General features: G+C 32.2%; 1 pseudogene; it reads right to left on the bottom strand.

Moving 5' to 3' along the window:
- Nucleotides 1-240: 240 nt before the first annotated feature.
- Nucleotides 241-10,478, bottom strand: part of LOC107711257 (receptor-type tyrosine-protein phosphatase epsilon-like) — a 73,676-nt pseudogene continuing 63,438 nt past the window's right edge.

Here is a 10,478-nt window from a genome sequence, read left to right on the forward strand (position 1 = left end):
CAAATAATTAGTTGAACAAATAAACACTATTTTACAATAACAACAGAAGTCCAACTGGAATGAGCCGTCATGAGAAAGACCAAAATAAAATAATACAGTTTTGAAAACTTTAGTAGCCTTAGTATATTACAGATAGAGGTGGTCTTTTAGTAACATCGAGGAGAAGTGCATAGCAAAATAGAGCGCAATTATCTTCCAGTCGCGGTGTAAAATCCTGATCGACTGACGTGTAACATGAGTCGCTTAATAAAAAATACAAATAATTAGTTGAACAAATAAACACTATTTTACAATAACAACAGAAGTCCAACTGGAATGAGCCGTCATGAGAAAGACCAAAATAAAATAATACAGTTTTGAAAACTTTAGTAGCCTTAGTATATTACAGATAGAGGTGGTCTTTTAGTAACATCGAGGAGAAGTGCATAGCAAAATAGAGCGCAATTATCTTCCAGTCGCGGTGTAAAATCCTGATCGACTGACGTGTAAAAAAGCATCAAACTCAAACATTTAAGGCAGATTAGATCATTTGAAATTGGCATAGTCTGAGAAAATGTCCACAAAGTCCTGTACCACTCTGTAGCAGAAATCATACTGTTCCTGCAGACAGAAAGAAAGAACAATATTAATACGAATCATTTTAGAAGAATGCATACTTCACGTAGAGGTCAAGTTATTGTGAACTGATTTATTACCACTTACAGAAATGTACCACTTGTCAAATATGATAGTTATGATTATTGTTGTAAATCTTTTTCAATCTTTTAATATGAATGATATCAATTTAATCAATTAGTAATTTATATTGTTATTTAATTTATATTGCTTGGTTCATAATAAATGTAAAAAAACAATCAAGTTAAAATTCAAAATTCATTTGAAATTTACATTAAAATGAGTATTTTAATCATTGTTGATATATTAATAATATTAATTTAAACAATATTACTAATCAATGTATACTAATAATGTGTATTATTATTATCATTATTTGAACAATTTTATATCACTTGTATTAAATCATATAAAAAATTATGAATTAATTCAAATTACATTATTTATGAAACTGACATTAAAATTATTTTGATTTAATAAGGGCTATAATATTAATCATATTAATTTAATCTGTGTTACTAATTAATTTATACTAATCATTTATACTATTACTTGTTTTAAATCATAATTAAATTAAATTAAAATTAAATGAACATGGAATTTTTCATATTTAATCATAGATTTAATGTTATTCATATGAATTTAATAAATATAACGGATTAATTTATACTAATAATTTAGATTATTATTATTTAAAGAATTTCTATTACTTGACATTACTTATGTTACCTATATGATAAATACATTTGTTAATAATTAATCAATAAATTAAGCTGCCTATTAAGACTAAGTTGCGTTCAAAATCCTTGGGATGAAAGAGGACAACTACAACAGCAAGTTACCAGTTTTATTGCAGTATTCTGGCAGAAACGACTGATTACCGTGATTAATATTTGATGATCGTGATGAATTGTGTATGTAAATGTGTAATGGATATGAAGTGTCTGAAGGTTTGCACTGACCACTGTCTGCACCATGTGTGGCCGCTGCATTCGTAAACTCTTCACAGTCTGAAACACATCCAGCAAACCCTCGGCTTTCACTCGCTCCAGAATATTACTGAGAGCGATAAACGTACCGGTCCGACCCGCTCCGGCACTGCAGAGCACACAAAAACATCCCACAGAGAGAGAACACAAGAACATCAGTTTCATAAAGGTTTCCAATGAAATGCACATGTTAAAAAAACAACAACAACAATAATAATAAAATGCACATTAAAGGTTAAAGAGTTAACTAAGTGTCAGGATTATAGTAGTTAAAAGAACTATATTCTGAATTAAAAAATAACAGCTAATTGAAATGAAATAAAATACATATATAAAAACGTTCTATTTCAGCTAGCTGACAAGGCAAAATTACTAATTTTAATCTAGTTTAACTTGACAGCTAAAACTAAAATAAAAATGTACATAAAAATTAGTGCTGTCAAACGATTAATCGCGATTAATCGCATAAAAAAATTAAAGTTTTTGTTTGCATAATATGTGCGTTTACTGTGTATATATTTTATGTATATATAAATACACACACATGCAGTATATATTCTGAAAATATTTACATGACTATATTTATATTCATATAATTTATATTAAAAAAAGGGAAAAAGTCTTTGGCATTGATTTCTTCATTGCTAAAAATGATTACGTTTTATTGTTGTGGTAAGGTTTGGATTCATCTTTATTAATTATAATCAGTACAATTCTACTTAGTCTAGAGCATGGTGTGTTTCGCAACACAACTTCAATGAGTTTGTGAATTGCAGAAATGCTAATAATAATTTGAACAGTACAAATAATGCAACTAATAATTTTTTAATCCTGACCAAAGAACCATGAACATGCAAATGTGTTGTTAAATTACTGAAATATTAGCTTAAAATCACAGGGGTACTTCAAGTAAATATATTAGGTCAAAGGGCTTCAGCTGATCAAAATGTTTTGGGAATCTGTGGTCTATAGTAGGACTTGATTACCTGCAGTGCACGGCGATGGGGTGGTTGCCCGACTGCTGCTGCTGTTTCTGCACCGCTGCGATGATGTCGATCATCCCTTTACCCTCGGCTGGGATCCCGATCTCTGGCCAGCCGTGGAAATGAAAGTGCCGAACCAAACGTGTCTGCTTCTCCTGTCAGGAACACACACACACACCAACATGCATTACAATTCAGCCATCCGGCCTCCACATATCAACTCCAAAAATGGAGTTTGAATGCAGAATGCAAACATTATAAAAAATGCAGATGCAAATCAGCTCATAATGCGCACTCACCGGGCCGTATGTGAGCAGCAGATCTCTGAGACTGAACGTGTCACACAGCGTGTCTCCTTTCATCTCCACCGTGAAGTCTCCGTAAGTCACCAAGTCCTCAGTAGGCCAGTACTGAAAACACTTGTCCTGCAACACACACACACACACACAAACACACACAAACACACACACACAAACACACACAAACACACACACACACACACACACACACACACTCCAAATGACAAAGCTGGCAGGATTTGCTTTGGGAAGTCGTGTGAGAATGGATTTGTAACGTGTGTGTGTACCTGATCTCTTTCCTGCAGTTCTGTCAGCATCACGATTGAGTGACACTTCCATTCCCAAACCATCCTCCAGAAATCATCCACCGTGTGCACCAGAGGACCCTGTGTGGCGATGAAATAGTCCTTCTGCCGGTACCCCTGCAAAACACGAGCACATGAAGATAATATGAGCACTGCAGACCAATACAAACTGGCTTTGGAGTGTAAATAAAACAGTAACGTGCCAGTTTATTAGGAACTGCAACATAACAAATTGATCAAAAGTGACAGTAAAGACATTTATAACATTACAAAAGATCAATGCTGTTCTTTTGAACTTTCTATACATCAAATAATCCTGAAAAAAATGTATTGCAGTTTCCACAAAAATATTCGGCAGCATAAATATTTTCATCATAATAATCAAATATGTTTCTTGAGCAGCAAATCAGTATATTAGAATGATTTCTGAAGGATCTTGTGACACTGAAGACTGGAGTAATGATGCTGAAAATTCAGCTTTGCATCACAGGAATAAATTAAATTGTAAAATATATTGAAATAGAAAACTGCTATTTTAATTAAAAATATTATTCCAGAATATTACTGTTTTTACTGAATTTTTGGTCAAATGAATGCAGCCTTGATGAGCATAAAAGACTTCTTTTAAAAACAAACACATTTTTGAATAGTAATGTAAATAATTCAATTCATGACACATTCTTCCAACTTTTACCCTTTGTGGAAGTTTTACCATATATATATAGATGCATATACAGGGCCATCCTTATTTTTTTTTTTTAAATTTTATATATAACAGATTGTTACTATTATGAAAAAATAGCTAAATAATTCCACTGTCATAAGGACACAAATATTACATTTTAAGAAAAATAAGAAAATGCAAGTTCATGGTTGGTAAGAAATATTTATGGTTGGCGAAAACTAGCAAAAAGTTAATTTCGGACCCAGTCATAGAGTAACCCAACCACACTCAAGAAAATATTCTGTATTTTTTAAATGATAAAAAAAAAAAAAATCAAACTGACCTCATTTACTTAAAACATCCCTGGTCTTATTAAAAAAAAAAAATGTTTATTTTCATAATATTTTTATTACAACCCTCCCCTGTAACTTGAAAAAATGAAAAACTCACATCAATGAAAGATGCGTTGATATAATCGGTGAACTCCTGCCCTCTCTTCATCGAAAGGATGACTCGGTTAAAATCATCTGAACAAATGAATGAGAAAAGACAAAACTTGACCTCTAGCAAAGCCTCTGGTGTTTTGAACTGCCTGTCTCACGATTACAACTGAAGTCACAAGCAGAACAGGAAAAGGAAGAGAGATTTCGGATTAACTTCCTCGTAAACAAACCCAGCAGCACAGCAGCATACATTTTAGATGGAAGGAAGAGATTAAATATGTTTTACAGCCACTTTTAGGTTTGTTTGTAGGGTTTTGATCTTCACAAGCACATGATGATCTTAAACTCACATGGAATAATCTGAAGGACTCTGTTCTTCTTCATGTTGGCAGGCAGGTTGCCCATCCTCATGTTTTCCTTCATTATACGCATGTTTGTCAGTTTCTGCAAAGCCAGCATTAAAAATGCTTTAATAATCTGTCAAAACCAGATCAGTAAACAATTGCACACCACTAATATCCTCACCTTAAACTCTTCCTCCAGGCCCACGCGGTCCAGCGGCGCACTGGTGTTGTGAAGTTTATCCAGGTGACCCTCCAGAGAAGAAACATCCAGCTCTGTGTCTCCGTACAGGAAGTACTCCAGCAGAGCCTGATAGATGAACGAGTACTGCAACTACAACACAAACCAGACTTTCAGTACAGCGTTAAACATGTATGACTTCTAGGTACTACTTCTGTCACCTGTTCTTTCTATAATAACAAGGTACAGTAGATAAAAATGAAAATCATGCAAAAGCCAATGACATGCTCTACTCACATCCGTCTGAATGAGCTGCGATCTCTGCTCACGTATTCGTGACACAAAGCCGAAGACGTCCACCTTCTTTTCTGCGTACATCATGTCAATCATACCATCGATGACGATGAACGTTCCTGTCCTGCCCACGCCAGCACTGACAGACAAACACCACAGACATAAATAATTATTCACAACATAAACAATATGACAACATGATATCATTTACTTTTATGCTCTTGCTGTGAATGATTTATCAATGCAGATTTTTTTCAACCCTTCTTTTGGAAACAATTATCATACAGAGACCACTTTTTCACAATATAAATCAATGATCTTGATATATAAAAATCTATTTTTTTTTCTAGTATAATCTTTTTATTTTATATTATTTTTAGAAATAGATTTTATATTATATTTAGACAACCATTTTTCTTTCTTTCTTTCTTTCTTTCTTTCATGTTCACTTTAAAATTATAATTACATTTCACATTAAAATTATAAAATAATTTAAAATTAATATCAATATAAAAAAATTAATGGTCTACTCCTGAAAACAAAATCATTAAAGTTAATCGTTAAAGCTGATACAGAGACCTTGATGGATAACAATTATTTTATTTGCAGAATATTTTATAGATATTTTTATTTAACATTATATTTAGAAATACAAATACTATACTCAGACTATGTTTAATTGTTTATTTATTTATGTATTTATTTACCACTTTTTCATAATATAAATCAATGACCTTGATGGATTAAAAAAAATCTAGTAGAATATTTTTTATATGTTTATATTTTATAATATATTTAGAAATGTAAATATAAATATTATTATATTATATTATGTTATATGTTATTTACCACTTTTCACAATATAAATCAATTATCTTGATGGATAAACATCAATCATTTTTCTAATATAATTTTTAGAATTTTCTCTTTTTGTTTTATATTATATTTAAAAAATATAAGTATTATACTATATTTAGACCATTTATTTATTTTAGCATTTTATGTTGAAAATTATTATAGCCATTTTTGCTCCACTCCTGAGAATTAAATTATTAAACATGCACAAATACATTATGGGTTGTAATTTAATTCAAACTAAAAATGAATCTTTAACTGTTACTGTCACTGTAACAACTGAAACACTAATTGTTATGTGTTAAATGTTTTTGTGACATTAACACCATGAAACAGATTTCATAAAGTGTTTACTTCAGATAAATTCACAATAATTGCAAGTGAGGAATATTCGCACACTCAGGAATATATCTACACACAAACAATAACAAACACTCTCAATTATCTGTCACACAAACATTTTCATCTTTTCACCACTAGAGGGCATTAGTGATCAACTGAATGAACGAACAAACCCTCAATAGGGCTTTTGACAGGAACTGAAGTGTCTGGTATTGCTGCTGACGCTGTGTTTGGTTGTTCAGGACACAGAAAGAGGGCAGACGGTCAACACTGATGACAGAGGACAGACCGGCCATTGTGTCACCAACACAGCCACTGACCTACATCAATTCACTTTCTATACATGACCAATCAGCTGCGAGAAAAGACCTTCATTCACCTAATTCAAATCACATGCTAATCGTTCGGAATAATGTATATCATTGTGGGATAAAATCAATTATGCATGCGTGACAGACTGACGCAAAAGGGTCGCGAGGTCTCAAAAATAATTACTGTGGATGGAAGTTATGTAAAATATGTCCTTTTTACTGAAGTTTAAATTCAAATGTTCACTTTCATTCTGCAAGTTACTGTTACTTTGTGAAAGTAAGACAATTGATCAGAAAGTTTGGGCTCTTGATAAAGCTTCAATGTCAAATGTTAGGAGAGAAAAAATCTTTTAATGAGATACAGCCAAAAATCAGAGTCCAGTTATGCACTGAAGTTTAATACTTATTGTGATGGTTTTGTTTTAAATATTAAATATTAATAATAAATTATACATATATTATAAATTATATATTATTCTATAATTTCTCAAGAATTCTATAATCTTTTTCTGCAGCTAATTGCTTTAATATAGTACAGATACATTACAATAATATTGCTTTTTAATTATGTTAACATTGAATTCAATTAACAATGACTTTTAATTGAACATTATCATAACAGCTAATAAAAGTCGATGTCAAATCTTGCAAAGAAGCTGTATAGCACTAGTATTAGTAATAGTCCTATATTAATATTAGTAATATTAATAATAGTAGTATAATTAGGTCAATGATTACATTGACTTTTAACTGAACATTATATAGTATCATAACATAGCTAATAAAAAGTCAATGTCAAATCTTGAAAAGGTGTTTTGAACTACAGTTTCGAGTTAATCATTATAAAATAGAGAACGAGACACATCACGTGCATCTTCGCAAGATCTCACAGACCAAAACATGTCACACTTCACATTTAAATGATCAGACTTCACACCAGACGTGTCGCTCTCCACAGCTCCAGATCTCGCCTGATGTTCTGGTCACAGTCTAGTACAGTCTGTTAAGAGTACGGCGGTCACGTCAAACACTACCCACCTGCAGTGCACCACGATGGGCCCGGCGTACGACGGGTTCACCTGCTTCACCTTCTTCAGGAACTTCAGCATGCCGATGGGCGAGAAGGGAACGCCGAAGTCAGGCCAGCTGGTGAAGTGAAGCTGCGTGACCAGACGAGGCGTTTTGGTGCCGTCGCTGGCCTGCTGCGGTGGACACAGAGACGGGTGAGAGTGTGCATGGTGACACAGGAAACAACACACATATACAAGCACTTGAGCAAAGCAGACTGTTGAGAAACCACAAACACAGAATTAACAGAGAATCATACACATATAACAGCAGCAGACATTATATCTCTAGCTTGTGTTCAGACTTACATATTGCACACAGAATTTGCGTATGGTGTAGTCCACCAGAACTGTAAAGTCTTCCACAGCAACACGAACGTTACCGTACGTCCAGCATCCCTGATCAGGCCAATACTGATAACACTTATCCTACAGAGAAAAACACAGCACATTTATACGACTAGTTACCATTAGTTCAGTTTATATCTCACTTCTTTTTTTCTATTTTTTTATATAATTTTCTTAAAATAAATATATAAATAAAAATGAAGCTAATAAAATTGCAAATTGCACTACAAAAATTTAGCTGCTATAGTTAGCAATTTTTAGTTAATTTCTTACTTTCTTTTTCAATTGTATTAATATTAAAATAAATATTTTTCTTATTTGTATTGAATAAATGTAATTAGAAATAATTATAATTTTTTTATGATTTTTTTTAATATAAAAAATGGTCTTGTTTAATTTTTCATAAATAAATAAAAATTAAGCTAATAAAAATCCAGCCAACCTGCATTGCTTTAGTAGCAAAATTATAGCTGCTAGTATAATTACCAGTATATTAGTTTCTTTCTTTCTTTCTTTTGTAATTGTATTAATATTAAAACAAACATTTTTTTGTACTTGTATTAAATAAATGTACTTAAAATATAGCTACCATTATATTAGTTTCATACTTTTTTATTTTTTATTTTATTACTATTAAAATAAATAGTTTTATACATGTAAACGAATGAATGAATGAATGAATGAATGAATGAATGCAGCTAACCTGCATTGCTTTGGTAGTAAAAAATATAGCTGTTAATATAGTTAGTATTATTTTATTTTATTTCCTATTTCATGTCTTTCTTTCTTTCACAGCTTTTTTAATATTAAAATAAATGTTTTGTATTTGTAATAAATACATACTTTTATGTATTTATACAAACTTTGGTAGCACAGATATAGCTGCTAATATAGTTACCATTATTATATAGATAGATAGATAGATAGATAGATAGATAGATAAAAAATACTTTTCATACCAAATAAAATATAAATAATGCTGTGGTGGTACAAATTTAGCTGGTAACATTGCTTTTCAAATACATAAATGATTACTATTGATTGATATTGACTTATTAATAAGTAAAATATTACTACAGTGAACATTACATATTGTTTAACATTTAGCATTCAAACGTGAAAATATCTGAAAAGACAATAAACAATAAACTATTGAATGTACATCAACTAATATAGCAATGTCTGTTAATGCTATTAATAAAAGTCATATAGTGTCACCCAAAATGCAAACAAAAGACAAGAAAACAGTGACAGGAACGTCTTCTGCTAATCATTATAAAACAGAGAACACGACACAAGGTCAAAAGATTTCACTCTGTAGATAAACATAAGCACATTACATGTCAATCCTGTCGAGTAAACCAGTCCAACACTGCCACTGAGCAGCTGTAAGTGCATTAGAGGAGTAAAGGTGACTTCTAAGACACCATGATGCTAATCTGAGCTCTTAAAATCAGTCTGTCTGTCAATCAGCATTATCCAGCCCGAGAGCGCAGGATAAATCCCTCTTAACGAGAGTTTGCCGACTAATTAGGTTAAAGCCAGAGAGAGCTTTATCAGCCATTATGAAAATCATCGATTCCAAGCCCGACCCAAAGCTGATTTTAATCTCCTCTCCATTCTGTGTCTTATTGATTCGTCTTTCTAGAGACGCTCACAGCCGTGATGGAGAGGAGAGACAGAGGAGTCCTGTGACCTCTGAACATCAGAGACGATCGAAACAGAGACACTTGTGGCTTATTACTGAAGATGATCAACAAATCGGGTTTATAGAAAGGCACTGAAGTGAAATCAAATATAATTTACTGGCTCTGTAGCAATTTTATTTGCATACCGATGCTTTTTTAAACTATATGGAATAAGTATGAAGGCTGTGCAAAAATTGTATAAATTTAAAAATTCTAATTTAAATTAAAATGATAAATTTTTCATTTAAAATTCTAATTTAAAAAATATATTAAAGGGGTCATATGATGCGATTTAAATTTTTCCTTTCTCTTTGGAGTGTTACAAGCTCTTGGTGCATAAAGAAGATCTGTAAAGTTGCAAAGACTAAAGTCTCAAAACCGCCCAAATGTTCACGCAAAGAAAGAAGGCGTAACTTTTATTCTCGCTGTAGTATTGTTGTTGTTGCACACAACACTAGAAAGAGGACACGACTAGAAATCAGTGGTTTAGTTGTATTTACAACACTTTTCCAGAACAGTTCAACCCAAATATTCAGATGTGTGCAGCGCATTTTATGGAGGACTGTTTCCTGATCCTGGTAGAGTAGACTACAATGCCGGCTGTTCTGACTCACAGACTGTAAGTAAGTTTTCATATTTAAAGAATTTGCCACTGATGATTCAAACGCGAGTTTTGAGCAGTGTAGAGTAGCACTTATTGTTTGTCATTTCTCCGATCACAAATGCAGACAAGGTTTTATGTTTACGCGGCGC

This window comes from Sinocyclocheilus rhinocerous, unplaced genomic scaffold (assembly GCF_001515625.1).
Source record: "Sinocyclocheilus rhinocerous isolate Xijiao unplaced genomic scaffold, SAMN03320098_v1.1 scaffold402, whole genome shotgun sequence".
In the NCBI taxonomy this organism is placed as follows: Eukaryota; Metazoa; Chordata; class Actinopteri; order Cypriniformes; family Cyprinidae; genus Sinocyclocheilus; species Sinocyclocheilus rhinocerous.